This window comes from Schistocerca cancellata, chromosome 7 (genome assembly GCF_023864275.1).
Source record: "Schistocerca cancellata isolate TAMUIC-IGC-003103 chromosome 7, iqSchCanc2.1, whole genome shotgun sequence".
NCBI lineage: Eukaryota > Metazoa > Arthropoda > Insecta > Orthoptera > Acrididae > Schistocerca > Schistocerca cancellata.
This window is the reverse complement of record NC_064632.1, coordinates 281301753-281323487: the sequence shown is the minus strand read 5'-3', so window position 1 is coordinate 281323487 and position 21735 is coordinate 281301753. Positions and strand designations below refer to the sequence as shown.

The window sequence follows — 21735 nt, the reverse complement described above, 5'->3', positions numbered from 1 at the left end:
AACTACACTGCGAGCAGCAGCACCAGTGCATGATGGGAGTGGCGACTGGATGGGGGTAAGGAGGCGGCTCGGGCGGGGAGGGGGAGGGATAGTATGGTGGGAGAGGCAGACAGTGAAGTGTTTCAGTTTAGATGGAGGGCAGGAAGAGAAGGTGCAGAGGGGGGAGGGGGTAAGTAGCCTCTTGGCTTCAACCTTCGTTAGTCACTGTCCTCATCCATCCAGCCCCCTCCCTGTTCCCATTCCAGCACTACACAGCCGTCATTTCACCACCACACCTAGTCTTTTAATTTCTTTTTATTATTTTTATTTCTCTCCTTTCTGCTACTTACCCCCTCCCCCCTCTGCACCTTCTCTTCCTGCCCCCCGTTGAAACTGAAACACTTCACGGTTTGCCATTCCCACCATACTATCCCTTCCCCTCCCTGTTCCAGCCTCCTCCTTACTCCCATCCAGTCGCCACTCCCATCATGCACTGGTGCTGCTGCTCGCAGTTTAGTTCAGCTCTCTGAGACTGCAGACATGTGTGCAAGTTGCGTTTGCATGAGTGTGTATGTGCACGTGTGTGTGTGTGTGTGTCTCCACAATAAAATCACTATTTCAAATACAAAAGACTTTCCTCTCAGGTCATTATGGGTCAACCAAAATTTGCAAAACCACCCATCTATTTTGACCTGTGGCACAGCTGTGCCGTGTGATGTCATGGTGCTGTGACATACTTGAACCGGATTGTATTAGCAGATGATTGTGTGTGTGTGTGTGTGTGTGTGTGTGTGTGTGTGTGAGAGAGAGAGAGAGAGAGAGAGAGAGAGAGAGAGAGAGAGCGTATTCATGCAGTGGCACTCCCTAGTGTTGGATGTTTATGTTTAAAAGTTGTTTATTATGTATGGTAGTGATCATTTGATGTTATGATTTCCATGTGTGAATTTAATATTGGCAGAATTTGTGCCAGTTTACTATTAACTTATTTTTATGTTGAAAGTTATGGCTAATGAATTCGTGGGTGTGTCTGAAACTAGTGGTGGCACATGTTGCTTATGGTTTGAGATTTAATATTTTGTCCATTATGGATATGACAAGTTTACAAGTAGGTCTCTTAATCTGGCAACGTGGGATGACACACAGATGACTATTAAGTCCCTTCAGCTATATGATCTCATCATTGAGTACATGAGGTGTCACATATATGGAGGTGAAATGAAATTAACAGTTGCTGCACCTCGGAACAAAGACCAGTATACACGGTTTTGTCACTAGGATAACATATGGCAGTCTATCCAGAGAGATTGCTTCTGAGATTGCTTTTATGACTTATTATTTTTGTTATAATTCATCTACTGAATCCTGTGCTACCAAGGCAGGCTTTTGTGACACAGGTATGGGTGGTATTAATTGAGGAGCTTATTGAGGAGGGTTCAATTATAGGTAGTTTCGGGGCATTTTGTTCTTATAAGCATTTAGGGAACAGGGGTATGAGCATTTACTGGTCAACCATAGTACCAAGTTTAAGGACTAGAGAACTGGGGCTTGTACAAATAGAAAAAAAGGGTACTGAGGAGGGTTGTTGCATCTGTGACAGGGAGGGAAAGAAGGTGCTCTTCCACCTTGCAGCCTCATTTAGATGGGTACTGCTGGAGGGAGAGTGTCCCTGATAACTTTTGGCCATTTCAAAGTTTGTAGAGGGCTATTGGGAAAATGTACAAACATAGGGTTGTTAGCTCAATAGATTTTTCGGGGTGGGTGGGAGAATAGGTTTATGGGGGAGGGGGGGGGGAGGTTTGGAGGTTGTATGACATGTTATTTTTTGTTGTATTTTTCTTTGGGTAGTGGGTTTAGCATGAGTAATATTTGGGAGGGGGCGGTTTAGGGGGAGATCGTTGAGTTTGGGAAATATGGATGGCAATTATGGAGATTTCTTTGTTTTTTAGGTTGTTTGTGGTTGGCCAGCCTATATTTGTGCGTCAGAGGCTTTTATTGGTACGTATTTATTTGTGATTTTATTTGATTTTTATAATAGTGTGTACGGTATCTGTGGTTATATTTATAATTGTGTTTTTCTCATGTGTCGATACTGGCAGTGATGTAAGTTTTATATGAATTTCTGGCTTGTACCATTAGTGTTCAGTAACTGTGCTGGATTGTGATTGGAAAGGTATCGTGGATAGAGCTTTATCATTGTTGGTGAGGTTACATTTTTGGCATTAGCTATGTGAGAGATATTTGGTTTTGTGGTTTGGTAGACTCTGTCTGAGCTCTATAGGTAGGCTTACCATAGGTCTGGGATTAACCCAGACAGACCATGTTTTTTAGATCTTTCTGGGATAACACCTTGGGCTCCAAAAACGTCCTGGGTTTGAGAATTTCATTACTGGAGAGTACTTTCTTTTTTTTTTTAATTTTAGACTTACATGTTTGACATCATGTTTTTAAACATTCTCTTACGGCCATACGTTGGGCTGCAGATTCCTCGACTTGCGCCATAGGGTGGTGGGGTTTCGGGTTCCGCTGGATAGGTCAGGAGTCCACTACACGCAACAAGCGGCTACACAGGTAGCAGGGGTTGTGTGGCGTGGGCTGGGCGGTTTTTTAGGTTAGATGGCCTCGGGCAAGTGCAGAAAGGGCAACAGCCTCAACGGGTGCGGGGCAAAGTCAGGACATGCGGGGACCAAGCAGCAATCGGTATTGTAATTGTAAACTGTCGAAGCTGCGTTGGTAAAGTACCGGAACTTCAAGCGCTGATAGAAAGCACCGAAGCTGAAATCGTTATAGGTACAGAAAGCTGGCTGAAGCCAGAGATAAATTCTGCCGAAATTTTTACAAAGGCACAGACGGTGTTTAGAAAGGATAGATTGCATGCAACCGGTGGTGGAGTGTTCGTCGCTGTTAGTAGTAGTTTATCCTGTAGTGAAGTAGAAGTGGATAGTTCCTGTGAATTATTATGGGTGGAGGTTACACTCAACAACCGAGCTAGGTTAATAATTGGCTCCTTTTACCGACCCCCCGACTCAGCAGCATTAGTGGCAGAACAACTGAGAGAAAATTTGGAATACATTTCACATAAATTTTCTCAGCATGTTATGGTCTTAGGTGGAGATTTCAATTTACCAGATATAGACTGGGACACTCAGATGTTTAGGACGGGTGGTAGGGACAGAGCATCGAGTGACATTATACTGAGTGCACTATCCGAAAATTACCTCGAGCAATTAAACAGAGAACCGACTCGTGGAGATAACATCTTGGACCTACTGATAACAAACAGACCCGAACTTTTCGACTCTGTAAGTGCAGAACAGGGAATCAGTGATCATAAGGCCGTTGCAGCATCCCTGAATATGGAAGTTAATAGGAATATAAAAAAAGGGAGGAAGGTTTATCTGTTTAGCAAGAGTAATAGAAGGCAGATTTCAGACTACCTAACAGATCAAAACGAAAATTTCTGTTCCGACACTGACAATGTTGAGTGTTTATGGAAAAAGTTCAAGGCAATCGTAAAATGCGTTTTAGACAGGTACGTGCCGAGCAAAACTGTGAGGGACGGGAAAAACCCACCGTGGTACAACAACAAAGTTAGGAAACTACTGCGAAAGCAAAGAGAGCTTCACTCCAAGTTTAAACGCAGCCAAAACCTCTCAGACAAACAGAAGCTAAACGATGTCAAAGTTAGCGTAAGGAGGGCTATGCGTGAAGCGTTCAGTGAATTCGAAAGTAAAATACTAGGTACCGACTTGACAGAAAATCCTAGGAAGTTCTGGTCTTACGTTAAATCAGTAAGTGGCTCGAAACATCATGTCCAGACACTCCGGGATGATGATGGCATTGAAACAGAGGATGACAAGCGTAAAGCTGAAATACTAAACACCTTTTTCCAAAGCTGTTTCACAGAGGAAGACCGCACTGCAGTTCCTTCTCCAAATCCTCGCACCAACGAAAAAATGGCTGACATTGAAATAAGTGTCCAAGGAATAGAAAAGCAACTGGAATCACTCAACAGAGGAAAGTCCACTGGACCTGACGGGATACCAATTCGATTCTACACAGAGTACGCGAAAGAACTTGCCCCCCTTCTAACAGCCGTGTACCGCAAGTCTCTAGAGGAACAGAAGGTTCCAAATGATTGGAAAAGAGCACAGGTAGTCCCAGTCTTCAAGAAGGGTCGTCGAGCAGATGCGCAAAACTATAGACCTATCTCTCTGACGTCGATCTGTTGTAGAATTTTAGAACATGTCTTTTGCTCGAGTATCATGACGTTTTTGGAAACTGAGAATCTACTATGTAGGAATCAACATGGATTCCGGAAACAGCGATCGTGTGAAACCCAACTCGCTTTATTTGTTCATGAGACCCAGAAAATATTAGATACAGGCTCCCAGGTAGATGCCATTTTCCTTGACTTCCGGAAGGCGTTCGATACAGTTCCGCACTGTCGCCTGATAAACAAAGTAAGAGCCTACGGAATATCAGACCAGCTGTGTGGCTGGATTGAAGAGTTTTTAGCAAACAGAACACAGCATGTTGTTCTCAATGGAGAGACATCTACAGACGTTAAAGTAACCTCTGGCGTGCCACAGGGGAGTGTTATGGGACCATTGCTTTTCACAATATATATAAATGACCTAGTAGATAGTGTCGGAAGTTCCATGCGGCTTTTCGCGGATGATGCTGTAGTATACAGAGAAGTTGCAGCATTAGAAAATTGTAGCGAAATGCAGGAAGATCTGCAGCGGATAGGCACTTGGTGCAGGGAGTGGCAACTGACCCTTAACATAGACAAATGTAATGTATTGCGAATACATAGAAAGAAGGATCCTTTATTGTATGATTATATGATAGCGGAACAAACACTGGTAGCAGTTACTTCTGTAAAATATCTGGGAGTATGCGTGCGGAACGATTTGAAGTGGAATGATCATATAAAATTAATTGTTGGTAAGGCGGGTACCAGGTTGAGATTCATTGGGAGAGTCCTTAGAAAATGTAGTCCATCAACAAAGGAGGTGGCTTACAAAACACTCGTTCGACCTATACTTGAGTATTGCTCATCAGTGTGGGATCCGTACCAGATCGGGTTGACGGAGGAGATAGAGAAGATCCAAAGAAGAGCGGCGCGTTTCGTCACAGGGTTATTTGGTAACCGTGATAGCGTTACGGAGATGTTTAACAAACTCAAGTGGCAGACTCTGCAAGAGAGGCGCTCTGCATCGCGGTGTAGCTTGCTCGCCAGGTTTCGAGAGGGTGCGTTTCTGGATGAGGTATCGAATATATTGCTTCCCCCTACTTATACCTCCCGAGGAGATCACGAATGTAAAATTAGAGAGATTAGAGCGCGCACAGAGGCTTTCAGACAGTCGTTCTTCCCGCGAACCATACGCGACTGGAACAGGAAAGGGAGATAATGACAGTGGCACGTAAAGTGCCCTCCGCCACACACCGTTGGGTGGCTTGCGGAGTATAAATGTAGATGTAGATGTAGATGCAACAAGAAGGTCCAGACAGTTACACCATGTCCTACTGCTCAGTTGGTAGGCGAGGCAATATTATACCGATATGATGACCAATGCTGAACAGTATTAGTGTTAAGTATTGTTGTTGGATCTAAAACTGTTTGAACTGTATATTCAATGTTTTATTTGTATTCTGTTTCACATTGGAGAAAGGTGCCATAACTTCCAGTCTGCAGCATCTTTGATGCCAATGCCAATAACCACGAACTGGCAGCTGTTGCCCTCCGCATGAGGGCTGTCTACATCTACATCTACATCCATACTCCGCAAGCCACCTGACGGTGTGTGGCGGAGGGTACGTTGAGTACCTCTATCGGTTCTCCCTTCTATTCCAGTCTCGTATTGTTCGTGGAAAGAAGGATTGTCGGTATGCCTCTGTGTGGGCTCTAATTGCTCTGATTTTATCCTCATGGTCTCTTCGCGAGATATACGTAGGAGGGAGCAATATACTGCTTGACTCTTCGGTGAAGGTATGTTCTTGAAACTTTGACAAAAGCCCGTACCGAGCTACTGATCGTCTCTCCTGCAGAGTCTTCCACTGGAGTTTATCTATCATCTCCGTAACGCTTTCGCGATTACTAAATGATCCTGTAACGAAGCGCGCTGCTCTCCGTTGGATCTTCTCTATATCTTCTATAAACCCTATCTGGTACGGATCTCACACTGCTGAGCAGTATTCAAGCAGTGGGCGAACAAGCGTACTGTAACCTACTTCCTTTGTTTTCGGATTGCATTTCCTTAGGATTCTTCCAATGAATCTCAGTCTGGCATCTGCTTTACCGACGATCAACATTATATGATCATTCCATTTTAAATCACTCCTAATGCGTACTGCCAGATAATTTATGGTATTAACTGCTTCCAGTTGCTGACCTGCTATTTTGTAGCTAAATGATAAAGGATCTATCTTTCTGTGTATTCGCAGCACATTACACTTGTCTACGTTGAGATTCATTTGCCATTCTCTGCACCATGCGTCAATTCGCTGCAGATCCTCCTGCATTTCAGTACAATTTTCCATTGTTACAACCTCTTGATACACCACAACATCATCTGCAAAAAGCCTCAGTGAACTTCCGATGTCCTCCACCAGGTCATTTATGTATATTGTGAATAGCAACGGTCCTATGACACTCCCCTGCGGCACACCTGAAATCACTCTTACTTTGGAAGACTTCTCTCCATTGAGAATGACATGCTGCGTCCTGTTATCTAGGAACTCCTCAATCCAATCACACAATTGGTCTGATAGTCCATATGCTCTTACTTTGTTCATTAAACGACTGTGGGGAACTGCATCGAACGCCTTGCGGAAGTCGGGTGAGAGAAGATCCTGTCGGCACTTGTTATCACCTTTGACTTAAACCAAATTAATGAACAAAAATAATCATTGAAATATTCTGTAATAATGGAGAGCTATACTCAAAACAGAAAAATGCCATGTTTAAAATCAGATCTTGTTTAAACTTGATACTAAGAACATGTGTGTCACTGTACGACTTCTGATGTCAAAATATATATTGGTTTCAGTCAAAGTTGACATGTTTTTCAATCAAGAACATTGATATATTGGAATATGATAAAGACATGTATGAATTTTTTTTTAGTCTGTTGTCGTCATGTGGTGACTGATTTGAGGACTGAATTTCACTAATGAATTTTGAAAGGTCACCGAGTATTAAAATGCACCACCAATCAATATATTGAGAGTTGCCAGTAAAGATATTAGGCCACTGGTGCAAAAGCCAAGGAGTTCTATAAATATCTGACACACACAAAACAATCTTCACCTCTCTCAACTTCCGAACTTGCTGAAAGTTAAGCAAAATGATACCTTTAGTTAATTCAGTTTTTGTTATAGTGTCCCTCTGGAGGAAAATTCTGTTAAGATCAAGATTTAGTATTTTCAAATATGATCAAAGGTGTTCACTACTATACAACATGCTGGTGTTGTAATCCATTTAGAAAGGGGCATGGCACTGCACACGGCAACCGATTCAGTGAGTGTGAGCAGAGATTCGCAGAAGCGAAGATCATAAGAAGAGAAAGGGGCTATTTGGCCAGCAAACAACGACTACAAAATACAGTGTTGGCTGGTAACTGAGCGCTGTTGACAAATGAATGTCACATCCTGGTGGTGGCAACCAGGGCAGTGGGTGTTGCAGGCAATGACCAAGAGACATAGCGTCTGCAGGGAGTGGCAGTCACGTGCTTTCACTAGCAGCATTTAGAGTTGTAGGTAGCAGCAGCCAGGAGGAGCCAACATCAACTTGTCACGTCCTGGTGGTAGCTGCGACCTGACTTCACAGGTGATGAGATCTGCACACTGCAACTGGGTGGTGCCAACTGGGTGAAACTGCAGTGAGTGCTGAGATGCTATCTACACTACAAGCCAGTTTACAGAAAGACATGTTCGGTGAGTTTAATTCACACTGACAGACTGAAAGTGTATTGTATTGAACACAAGCTATGTCAATATGACTGATCGATTATGACATCTGTATATAATACAGATAACAGTTTCATGTTTTAAAATAAATAGAAAACACGATGGAGGATAGTGTAGCGGATGTAGAGGATAGGCGTTTGTGGGCAAGGGTACTAATCCAGAAAACGCAAAATTTGACCTTAGGGATACAAGTAACAAATCAGGAAATAGAGACTTTGAGTTCAAAAACACAATCTGAGTTAACCAATTTAAGCACTCACATTGCAAATAAATATTCTAGGTTGAAAGAACACATTCATGAATCTAGGGATTAGAAATTTAAAATGAAACGAGACATCAAAAACTTGATGGAACAGGTGGGAAAGATGAAGTTCATTGTGCAGGAGGAAACAGAAAAATAAAGCAGTAATCCATCATATAGTAGAGAAGTAAACTAGTTGTGTAAGTGATGAATTGGTAGAATATATCAACAATATTTACACTAATGCTGAGGGACACTTACTACTTCCTGATGGGGACATTACAACAATTACCAGTCATGTAGAAGAAGAACACAGGGAGACTCAAAAGTTAAAAACCGTTTACTACGAAATAATCCTGGCAGAGAATTTTCATACTGTGGTGAGGATCACTGAATAAAAAAGCAGCATTGTTGAAAAGGTTAGAATGAACAGAGATGGGTTTGCACAAATGTCATAAACAAATCTCAGAGATTGTGATGCAGAAGAATCCTAATACTACAAACAGTAGTAACAATGTAGAGAAGAGGAGTAAAACAGCCATTTTTGATTGTTTGAATCATGTGATAGAATCAACAGAAACAGTAACAAACAAAATCAATTTGCTGCATTTATAACAACCTAAAGAGGACAAATTGTATTCACCTAGTCAATGGTGGGAGGAATTTAGTTTGACTAATAGTAACCATGTGCCTAGCCAGATCCCAAGCTTTAAACCAGGAGGGGAACTACACCCAAAATATTTTTGAAATTTATCAGGGAGATTTGCCACCTAAATGGGATGACGGAAAGAAAATTCAATTTGTGACTGGACATTTGGAGGCAGAAGATGCCAAATGGGCAGTATTGCATAAGTAGCATTTTAAAGAGTGCTTGGATTTTGTACAGCAGTACAAGGATAAATCCTGGTCAGCACACGAGTAGCAGAAGCTTATGCTCGAGTTGCTAGATCCATGTCCCTACAACAAAAAATGGGGTAGATTTAGAAAGTACTTTTAATGGTATTTAAATAAGAGAAAGCTGCTGGATGAAACCATAAGCAAGAGTCACCTAATTCAGTTGCTACTTAGTCGCATGCTGGTACATGTAATGGAAAAGTTGATAGGAAAAGAATAGTCGAAATTAGTGTTATTTTAAGCTATTTAGAGCAATTGGACATTTTCAATAAAACTAGTGGAGATGAAAACGTTATGGTGAATAAAGCGGAATTCAACAAAGATTCAAATTTTTATTAAAGGAAAAACAGTAAAAATAGTAGCCACAACTGTTTAATGAAAAGGCAAAACAGGGAAGTAGCCACAAAGGAAACAGTCAGACTGGATCCAAAAGTGAGTAGACTACAAAAGAACTCAGTCATAATGAAAATGGACATCCAGTAAGGGACACTATTATCATGAATCAGAACACTAATAGGGTCCCAAGGTGAGTGCCAACATTCGGGAGACCCAAATTTGGCACAAGTGAGGCCTGTTGTTGTTATTAATTTGGTAGAACGTGCTGGTACTAAAAGCTGGCAGGAAGGTTTGTTGTATGAAAATAAGCCCATTGTAAGAAATATATACAGAAAGTCTACTGTCAAAGGAAACATAGGGGGTACCAATGTACATATTATTCTCAATTCTGGAAGTGAGAGTAGCATTCTAGCAAAGAAATTACATCAAGTCAAAAGAAAACAGTGATGTTGTCCTACATTACCCATTACATCAGAGTTACAGGGCAAAAATGTCAAACTGTAAGCAAGGAAGTTTTCCTTAGCTTTTCTACAAACGAGGAAGTGATTACCCACTCCTTCCTGGTAGTTGCCAGTTTAATATATCCTTACTTTCTAGAATAAATTGGCTTTGTAAGTAAAAGGCTGTATTGAATTTTTTGACCCTATGTCAAGATAATAAGATAAGACAGATCATTGGATTTATAGAATCAGAAGTAGAAGAACCTATAATACATAATACACAAGTTACAGTTTCAGCATCTATGTATTAGCTACGAGAAAGTAAAAACAGTTCGTTGTTAGTGGAAGAAAAGGAAGAGCCAAAATCTTTGTAATTAGATTTCTACAAAGTTTTCTCTGAGAAACCAGGGGTTATAGAAGAACACATATGCAAACCGAAAATTAAGAATAATGAGCCACAAAAAACACACACAGATGCTACACCCTTGGAATTAAGTAAGGCAGCTGCGACAGAGGTCGAGAAAATGGCTGAACAAGGCATCATTGAGAGAACCCGTAGTGCACTTATCAATCCATTATTAGTGGTAAAGAAAGCAGGAGGTAATGTGTGATTACTTTTGGATGAAAGGGCACTAACTTGTATTATCGAAATGGAAAGAGACTGTCCTGTTCCAATGGGAGAAATCCTTACAAAGCTCTCTGGAATGAAATATATTAGCACAGTGGATTTCAGACCAGGATACTGGCACAAGAAATTGCATCCAGATTCCAGAGAACACACGGCTTTATTGTCCCAAGACAGGTCATATCAGTTCAGGGTGTTCCCCTTTGGGCTGAATATTTCAGTGAATGTCATCAGAGCACTAGGTTTTGCCTGAGGACCACAAGAGTTGCAAAAATTAATCGTATACATAGACGATATCTTAGTTGTAACTAATACTTTGGAAGAGCATATTCCTACTTTAAGTTTCAAGATCAAAGGTGAAAGGCATTATGATTAAGTTAGCTAAATCCTTTTTCGTAAGCCGTGAAGTTAAGTTTTTGGGTCAAATAATTTACAGTTCAGATATCAGCCTGATCCTGCATGAGTAGAAGCCACTACCCTGTGTCAAAGCCCAAGGTGTTTTTTTTTTTTTTTTTTGTTTTTTTGTTTTTTTTTTTTTTTTTTTTTTTTTTTTACGTTTCCCGCCAGGGACGAAGCTCACTAATTTGAAATTACTAAATCTACTGAAACAGAAAACAATTGGGGTAAGGAGAAAGAGAATACTTTTTGCAAAACAAAACGTGACTTAGTGTATGCGCCAATTCCATTTCACCCAAATTTTGAACAGGATTTTAACATGTCAGGATGTGTCAGATTATGAATTACCATGTGCAGTGTTTCAAGAGGAGTTGAACAATGAGAGCTGTTTACACTGCCCCATTGTCTTTGTGAGCCGTGTGATGAATAAGCATGAATGAAATTATTACGCCACAGGAAAAGAGGCACTTGCAATAGTCTGGGGTTTTCAGAGATTCCGTGGGCTGCTAGCATGAAAGAAATAATTATTCTAGAATAATTAGTGTGACAGAAAAAAGTAATAAGCATGTTGGCAAAAGTAACATTTACTGCTATGTAAGAAGCCAGGATGAGAATAATGACTCAGGTGAAAGTCTTTATTTAGCTATAATGATGTTACTCACAATGGCTCTTTATAAGATTACTTAAGGAACTGATTACCCTGAAGGATCATTTTTAAAAAAAGCAAAAGAGAAGGAAGAGGGGCTCCACAAGCCATAAGACAGAAGTGTGTGATAATAAGAAGAGAAGAGGATGAGCTAATGTAGGATAATAAAGAATGTACCAGTGTGATGTCAAGGCAAGGGTTTTCTGAAAGATTTGTTATCAAGAATACCTTGACTGTGATTTAATTATTGTAGTGAAAATGGAAAAACCTGCAATCTTATTAAAAGTGACTTTAAAAAAAGATGAGGGAGCAAAAGAGTTAAGAATATGTATAGATTTATGGTTGAGGCAGAAGTAACAGGAAAAGCACCTTAAGGACCTCGGGTAATAAGTGCAGCAAGGGAATGGGGGAAGAAACAAAAGTGAATGGAGACAACAGGTTTCCGGGGCATAAATGTGCGCAGGAAGGTACTGATAGTGTCATTAGTATGGGTTTGCATAGACATTATGGGACAGCACTCCAAACTTGACACTAGTCACATGCTTCTCTTGACACTAGTCACATGCTTCTCACAGTTAGGTTTAAGGAACTTCTCTCCAATCGTGAGAGATGTAGTGAAGTGGTTATACTGCATCGAGTTTGTTCTGAGCATATGCAGAAGGTGTCGCCTTGTGGTCTCATAAGAAAATTATCATTAGTGTTTTGTGGGATGTAAATATTATTGGGAGCAGAATGCCCTGGTAATGTTTCTTAAGCTATGGTTAAGTAAATATGCAAGCTTTAACTAAAAATTGAATTAGGAGACTAAATGCACAATAAACCACCTTATGAATAAGAAGCTAAATAAATAATAATAATAAAAATTTTTATAAAATCTTGTCCATAGACAACAATGGTTATCGGATGCGCTTATGATCCTCGAAAAAAAGGAAGTGTAATCAAGTATTCTGATAGTGTGAAGATTAAATAGACCAGCATGTAATGAGAGAGCGACTTGGATAGACATGCATATGTAAGTGGAAAATTTTCCATAATATTATATGGGAGTAAGTATAAGTTAACGACTAGAAAAAGGTTAAAAACACTAAAGGAACTCTGTTAAAATAAAAATAGTACATTTACACCTGTTACCAATACAATAAACCTAGGTACCAATACAAGGATAGATCAAGCCACACAAAGAATGAAATTCATTTACATTATAAGCAAAATGAATGAGAAAATAATGGAGGTGGCAACCTGTTATAACTTCAAGTTGAACAAATATATTTCAAGGAATACATGAAAGTCACAGATCAAGTAAACAGAGTAAGACGTGTGTACACTTTAACAGTCAAATCATAACTGAGTCCAAGTGTAGCAGCCGCTGGCTGGCTGGCCGCTTAGGTGACGCTGCTGCTGCATGGCTGGCAGACAGCGCCGCATGTAGAGGAAGCGCGTAACTGCGCGGCGGCACTTTGAAAGATCGGCGAGTCACAACACTTTTCCCCCCTTTCAATTTTTTGCACAGGTCTTGATAGAGGTGGCCTGTAGATTGCTAACATCCATAGGTGTTGTTTGACTGGCTGTAAGTCTCGACAGGAGGCTTCCCGTACGGACGGAAGTGTCCCCGACGATAATGGGTCGAGATGACAGGAGACGTGGGGGTTGAATCTGCTGGGGCCCTGTGCACCAATCTGCCCGTTGCGGCAAGTCCAGTTGTTATAACAGGAGACATTGGCGATGTGTCCGTGTCCGTAGGAGAAGGAGGCAAGTAGAGTTGCTCCAACAGATGATGGTCATCTGGTTCCTGCATGGGCACGTCTCCTGGTGGCATCAGTTCTTGTGCTGGCACCAATATGATGGTGAGAGGACTGCATTGTGAGTAATGAGAGATTCCAGTATCCCGAGCTTCAGGTAGAGCCGAAGGTGGTGTAGCGGCATCCGGAACAGGTGTTGCCGGCACACGAGGCCGAAGCTGGTCAGAATGACGTACTGCAACACCCGTGTCCATCAGGATTTCATAGAGGTGTTAGCCACGGTGTCATAAGATGCGCTCAGGACTCCATTTTGGCCACCTGCCATATCCCCATACCAATACAAGGTCGTCGCCAGTGAACCGGCCAAGCGAAGGCACCTGCGGCCGTGAGGTGGAAGGCCGCAGAAGATGAAGTAGCATGCGGGGCTGTCGGCCATGTAGGAGCTCAGCCGGGCTGTGGTCGCCCATGGAGGGAAATGGTAAGGAGCCAGAAATTGGAGAAGCACATCATCAACAGAAGAAGTCAGGAGTTTCCTCATCTGAGCCTTAAATGTGCGGACCAGTCGTTCAGCCTCACCGTTTGACTGTGGATGGAACGGAGGGGCCGTGACATGCATGACGCTGTGACGGGCACAAAAATCCGCAAAATCGGAAGAGGCAAATTGTGGGCCATTATCAGTAACAAGAGTAGAGGGAAGGCCTTCCAAAGAGAAAATGCGAGCTACACCATTGGTGGTTGCCGCAGTGGTAGGCGACGTGCAAAGGACAATGAAAGGAAAGTTAGAGTAGGCGTCAATAACGAGAAGCCAATAATTACCTAAAAAATGTCCCGTGAAGTCAGCATGAATACACTCACAGGGCTTCTCAGGTGAAGTCCACGGTGACAAAGATGACTTCGGGGTGGCGGCCAGTGACGCACAAGGGCCGCAGGCAGCGACCATGTGTGTGATTTCAGAGTCAATGCTGGGCCAGTACACATGACAGCGCGCCAGAGATTTTGTGCGAGAGACACCCCAATGCCCTTGGTGAAGGAGGTGTAAGACCGAAGCACGCAAAGACGCAGGTACCACAACACGCGGCTAAGCATTTTCGGTAGAAAGGAGGATAACACCATTCCTAGCCGTGAGGTGGTAACGCAAAGCGTAGTTCCGCAATGGATCAGAAGTCTTAGCGGATGGACGATCTGGCCAACCCTTCTGAATACAGCACAAAATCTAGAAGACGGTAGGGTCAGAACCCGTAGCTGCCGCCAGCCGGTCCCCGGTGATGGGGAACCCGTCCACAGCCCGCTGCTCAGCAACATCCAGGTGGAACCACAAAAGTTTGCCCCTATCGAACGCCAGATCAGGACCCATGGGATGGCGAGACAGTGCATCAGCATTCGTATGTTGAGCCGTCGACCGGAAATGAATCTCATAATTGAACGAGACAAGTAAAGAGCCCAACACTCGAGGCGGTGTGCAGCCTTGTCGGGAAGTGACGTTGATGGATGAAACGAGGAAACAAGTGGTTTGTGATCCGTGACAAGATGAGATTTGGATCCATAGAGAAAAACACCAAACTTATGAAGAGTATAAATAATGGCCAAATCTTCTTTTCCACTTTGAGAATACTTTTGTTGGGCATCCGTGAGTGTTTTGGAGGCATAAGTAATGGGTTGTTCAGAACCGTCAGAATAACGGTGCGCAAGGACTGCACCGACCCCGTATTGAGAGGCGTCCGTGGCAAGAACAAGATGTTGGCCAGGTCGATAAGTAGCCAGGCACGGGGTCTGTTTAAGTATAATCTTCAATTTCTGGAAAGCCGCATCGCATGATGCGGACCAGTGAAAAGGCACGTTTTTATGCAACAGGTGATGCAACAGCTGAGCCACCGAAGCAGCAGACGGTAAAAACTTGTGATAGTATGTTATTTTCCCCAAGAAGGCCTGCAGTTCCTTAACAGATGTAGGGCGAGGAAGGGCATCGATCACAGCGACAGTTTGCTGAAGTGGACAAATACCATCCCGAGAGAGTTGAAACCCCAAGTACGTGAAAGATGCCTGAAAAATTTTGATTTCTGAAGATTACACTTAAGACCAGCTGTCTGTAAGACATGAAAAAGTGTGCGGAGATTTTGAAGATGTTTGTCAGTGGTGGAGACAGTGACAACAATGTCGTCCATGTAATTTATACACTCAGGGACAGTGAGTAATAAGTGTTCCAACAATTGCTGAAAGAAAACAGGGGCGCTGGCAACCCCGAATGGCAATTGTTGGTATTGATAGAGGCCAAAAGGCGTGTTAAGGGCTAGAAACTACCGGGAAGCAGCATCGAGAGGAAGTTGATGATAAGCTTCTGACAGGTCAAGTTTAGAAAAATACTGGCCTCCAGCAAGTTTAGTGAACAATTCTTCAGGTCGAGGTATAGGGTAAGTGTCGATAAGGCATTGAGCATTTACAGTGGCTTTGAAATCACCACAGAGACGAATATCACCATTTGGCTTAGCAACGACAACGACAGGAGAGGATCACTCACTGAAAGTGACAGGAAGCAAGACCCCTGAAGCAGTGACACGATCCAGCTCCCGTTTGACCTGTTCACAAAGGGCCACAGGGATGTGCCGAGCCTGAAAAAATTTAGGCCAAGCAGTGGGTTTGAGCATAATATGAGCGTCAAAATCGTTTGCACAGTCTAACCCAGGAGAAAAAGGGACGAAAATGTCGTCGACAAGGAATCCAATTGAGCATAAGGAATAGCATCAGAGACGATATTGACAGTCATCTACAGAGAACCCAAAAACACAAAAGGCATCGAAACCAATAAGATTCTCCGCGTTACTATGGTCGACTACGAACATGGGAACAGTGCGAACGACAGATTTGTAAGATACTTCAGCATCAAATTGTCCCAAGAGAGAAATCTTCTGTTTATTGTAAGTCCGTAATTGCCTAGTGACAGGTGACAGGATTGGAGAACACAACTGAAGATACATCTGAGAATTGATGATAGTGGCAGCAGAACCAGTATCAACATGCATGCGAACATCTCGACCAAGTATTTGGACAGTGACGAATAACTTCCCGGAAAGGGAAGAAGTACAATTAACAGACAACAAAGAATTAGAATCAGCGTCATGTTGATGAACATCACGTATGCAGTCGGATTTGCAAACGGATGACACATGACCTTGTTTTTTGCATTTGTGACACATGGCCCAACGTTGTGGACAATCTTCTTGTGAATGTTTCGTAAAACACTGCGGACAAAAAGTAAGTTGCCGTGGGTTTTGCTGCAGTTTCTTAGATGTTTGTTTACGGTTAGGCCGAGGCTGCGCTTGGGAGCATACTGCAGCCACGTCGGCTGGCGGGGACACGCCACATGCTTCGTCAACATCGCACAGACTTTGTATTTCCCCGACGTCACCCCATGCCTCTATTTGCGCTCCAGCAGTGCGAGAAATTTCAAAAGACTAAGCGATGGATAGGACTTCATCTAGAGTCGGATTTGCCGACTGAAGGGCACGTTGCCTAACTTCTTTGTTGGGTGCCAATTGGATAATAGCATCCCGTACCATGGAATCAGCGTAGGATTCTTTGTGCACTTCAGTAACAAATTGACACTTTCTACTGAGGCCGGGAAGTTCAGCAGCCCAAGCGCAATAGGATTGATTCAGTTGTTTTTGACAACAATAATAGGCAACACGAGAGGATACCACAAGTGTTTGCTTTTGAAAATAGACGGACAGAAGTGAGCACATTTCAGCAAACAACAAAGTCGCAGATCTTTCAAAGGAGCCAATTGCGACAACAACCGATACATTTGAGGTGAAATCCATAAAAGGAACAGAGGCTTACATGTTTGTTCGTCCGCGACATGAAATGCCAAGAAGTGCTGTTGAAGACGTCTTTCGTAATCAGACCAGTCTTCCGCCGTCTCGTCATAAGGAGGAAAAGTAGATAGAGACAATGACGAGAGACGCCCCGCATTGGATGCCGCGACGAATTCACGAATCGCATTTGTGAGAAGCATTTGCTGTTCTATGAGACCTTGCAATAATTGGTCTAAAGTAGCCATGGAAACGTGTGGGTCAATGATGGAAAAGAAAAATCACTAGCTCATCGCCAATTGTTATAACTTCAAGTTGAACAAATATATTTCAAGGAAGACGCAATACATGAAAGTCACAGATCAAGTAAACAGAGTAAGACGTGTGTACACTTTAACAGTCAAATCATAACTGAGTCCAAGTGTAGCGGCCACTGGCTGGCTGGCCGCTTAGGTGGCGCTGCTGCTGCATGGCTGGCAGACAGCGCCGCATGTAGAGGACTCGCGTAACTGCGCGGCGGCACTTTGAAAGATCGGAGAGTCACAACACAATCTCAGCATAAAAGCAATTTATCAATGATGCCCATAAAATGCAATTTGAAACAACAGTACTAATCTCATCACCAGCCAAACTAGCTAGCAAGTGGGGGATATGGTGCGACAAGAAGCTCCAGACAGTTACACCACATCCTACCACTCAGTTGGCAGATGAGTCAATCTTGCAGTCGGCAGCATCTTCGGCACCAACGCCAGTGTCTGTAATCTGGCCACTGTTGCCTTCCATGCAAAGGCTCTCAAGGTGAGAGATCTGGCACTGACTTAATGAATGAAAATAACTGTTGAAACATTCTGTGATAATGGAGAGCTATGCTGGAAATGGTAAAATGCCATGTTTACAGTCGGATCTTGTTTAAACTGGATACTAAGAATACATGTGTTAGTGTATGACTTCTCATGTGAAAACATACAGGGTGAGCAATGTGTGCTCCATTGGTAGCTCAGAGAATGTCGAGGTGGTATTCCAGTTCCTGCCAGGTGTTTCGTAACATGTGTTCTGTCACAGTACCCACAGCAGCTTGTATCCTAGCCTTCAGTTTGTCGTCATCAGCAACTGGTGTGGCAAAGACTCTGTCCTTGATATAGCCCCAGAAAAAAAAGTCAGGGGCCGTAATGTGTGGAGAGCAGGGTGGCTAGGGGTTTAAACCGTTTCTTCCAATCCACCGATCCGGATATGTTTCATCCAGGAAATCACGCACTATCAAAGCCCAGTGTGGGGGAAGGGGTGGGGGGGGGGGGGGGGGGGGGGGTGCTCCATCTTGCTGGAAAAGTATCCATGGTTGATATTCTTCTAACTGTGGGGCAATGAACGTTGCATAACGTCTAAGTAAATGTTAGCGGTAATGGATTTTTCTGCAAAGAAAAATGGTTCAAAAACCTTGTTATGCATGAGGCTGCACCAAAGATTCACTTTTTTGCCGTCTGACTGTAACTGTACAGTAGCATGTGGAGACTCTGAACCCCATATATGGACGTTACGCCTATTTACCATTCCACTAACATGGAAGGTGGATTCATTGGTAAGGCATTTGCGATTTAAGTAATTGTTGCAAATTCAGCGCATGTCAGCAAATCATTGGATTGCAAGACCTGCACGATTTGCACTTTGTAACCGTGCAACCTAAGTCTTTCATGAAGAATCTTCACCACACTTGCTTGCGGTATTTGAAGTTCATGTGATGCTTGACAAGTTGATTTACATGGACTCCATTGAAATGATTGCTGAACACGATCAACAGTTGCATCACTACGAGGCCTGCCACTTCAAGGATGATCTTCAACGCTGACTGTTTTGTTAAACTTTGCATACCATGGCTTTATTGATTTAATGTCAGCAGGGCTGCAGCCTTAAGAAGCCCGAAATTTACGCTGAACATTGATGGACGATTTCGTTTCATGAAACCAAAGCATACATTGCACTTTCTCCTGCTTTGACACCATTTCAGCAGCAACTAATGTGACGTAACAGATAGCGTCGGTGTTATGGAACACTAGCGCTATCTACTGGTCACAACAACTAGTAACACTAACCTTTGTAACGGCATCAAATGTAACTTATTTTGTCAAACAGTTATTCTGTTATAAATTTTTATAATCAGGACAATAGTTTGTGTTCACCCTGTACATTGATGATTGGGAATGTTGATGTGTTTCTCAATCAAGAACCTTTATATGTTGGAATATGATAAAGATATGTACGAACATTTTTAGACTGTCATCATGTGATGATTGATTTGAGGATTGAATTTCACTGATTAATTTGGGAAAGTCACTAAATATTAAAGTGAGGCACTGATCAATATATTGCGAATTGCCAGCACCGATATTAGGCCACAGGTTCAATTTAAGAAAAGCCAAGGAGTTTTATGAGTGTTTGATACATACAAAACTGAACCTTCATCTCTCTACTTCTGAACTTGCTGAAAGTTAATCAAAACAATCATTTGAGTTAATTCAATTTTTGCTGTGACATCCCTCTGGAAAAGAAGCCCATTAAGGTCAAAATTTAGCACTTTCTACATACGATCAAAAGTGTCCATTACTATTGCACACATTGGTGTTGTAACCTATTTATAAAGGGATATGGCACTGCAATATCTCTCAACAAACATCAATTAGCACTGATGTTGATGTAGAGATCGTCTCTACAAATTTTGTCTCTGTCCACCTTTTGTCTTATCATTTAGCAATGCGCAATAGAAAGAGTTTAATGTTAACATGCAACAGGAACACAAATTTCTGACATTGTTTAAGGACATTAGCAATGGACACATATATTGAACACTATGTAGTGTAGAATTTTCTGTTGCACACAAAGGAAAGGGTGATATTAAAGACCATGTGGAAACAGCTAAACACTGGCGCCCTATTAATGCTACTGCTTCAGCAACTATCAGAGACTTTTTTGAAGCTAGTGAAAAATACCACTGAATAAATCAAGTTTAACGTTTCAGTAAACTGCTAAGACGATTAGGCATTTCAAAAATATGGCTTGGTTTGAACACAAAAAATGATGGTAATCCCACATATAGGTCTCAAGTGAAATTTGCAGTACTGGGCCTTGCTATTGTGTGTAGTATGTGCATGGAATCACAGCCACTATGTTCACGCTACAAAGGTGAAGTGAAATCCCTGACACCATTTATTTATTTATTTATCTATTTATTTTTCCCAACTGCTGAGAATTTTGTTTGCTCGATTTTTATTCATTTGTGTCACTTTCTGTATGTCTTTATTATTATAATTGTTGTATAGTTACTTTTCCCCTGTTCAAAACCCCCTAATACCTGTAGTTGTCCAACTAGTTTCATTGTATTGCTGTAATTAAATATTTTGTGTATTATGTATGAGTGTTCATGGGTGTAACGTGAGACACCATAGTTGTACGTTGTATACACTTGACACAGGGGTGTCCATCATTTTGATGACGTCATAGGTCAAAGACGACAGGTGGTACTGCAATCTCCAGTTTTGCCATAATCATTCTCCTGAAAACTTGATCTTAACTAGTTACTTCTTACTTTTGCCTTACATGATCAGTTTCAATGATTTTCATTAATGTTTCTGTTTTAACGTCAAGTTTAACACATATATTTCAGAATGACACAACACATATAAGTCACAGAGTAAGTTGACAAGCAAGACATGTGTACACATTAGCAGTCGAATGAGCACTGAGTCCCAGTATAGCGCAGTTGCTGCATGGCTGGCGGACAGCACCGCACGTAGAGGACGCGCGTAATTGTGCGGTGGGGCTTTGAATGATCGGCGAGTCACAACACTTTTCCCCCTTTGAAATTGTTGCACTGGTCTTGATGGAGGTGTCCTGGAGATGGCTAACGTCCATTGGCGTTGTTTGACTCGCCGTAAAGTCTCGAGGAGGAGGCTTCCCGTATGGACGGAAGTGTCCCTGATGATAACGGGTCAAGATGACAGGAGACGCAGGGGTCGAATCTGCTGGGGCCCCATGCACCAATTGCCCATTACGGCAAGTCCAGTTGATATGACAGGAGACATGGGTGATGTGTCGGCATCCGTTTGAGGAGGAGGCGAGTAGATTTGCTCTGACAGAGGATGGTCATCCGGTTCCTGCATGGGCACATCTCCTGGTGGCGTCCGTTCTTGTGCTGGCATCGTGATGACGGTGAGAGGGCTGCGTTGTGAGTATTGAGAGATGCCAAGACCCCGAGCGTCAGGTAGAGCCAAAGGTGGTGTAGCGGCATTCGGAACAGGCGTTGCTGGCGCACGAGGCTGAAGCTGGTCCAAATGACGCACTGCAACACCCGTATCCGTATGGATTTCATACAGGCGTTTGCCACGGTGCCTTAAGATGCGGCCCGGGCTCCATTTGGCCGCCTGCCATATCCCCGTACCAAGACGAGGTTGTCGGCGGTGAACCGGCCAAGTGAAGGCACCCGCGGCCGTGAGGTGGAAGGCCGCAGAAGATGAAGTAGCGTGCGGGGCTGTCAGCCATGTAAGAGCTCAGCCGGGCTGTGGTCGCCCATGGGAGTGAAACGGTAAGACGCCAGAAACTGGAGAAGCGCATCATCAGCAACAGAAGAAGTCAGAAGTTTCCGCATCTGAGCCTTAAATGTGCGGACCAGTC

At 42.8% G+C, this 21735-nt stretch overlaps 1 protein-coding gene across 1 annotated transcript in view; it reads right to left on the bottom strand.

Annotated features, from left to right (window-relative positions):
- LOC126091983 (uncharacterized) overlaps window positions 1–21735 on the bottom strand; it is a 288438-nt gene that overhangs the window by 258400 nt on the left and 8303 nt on the right. The window lies entirely within an intron of this gene.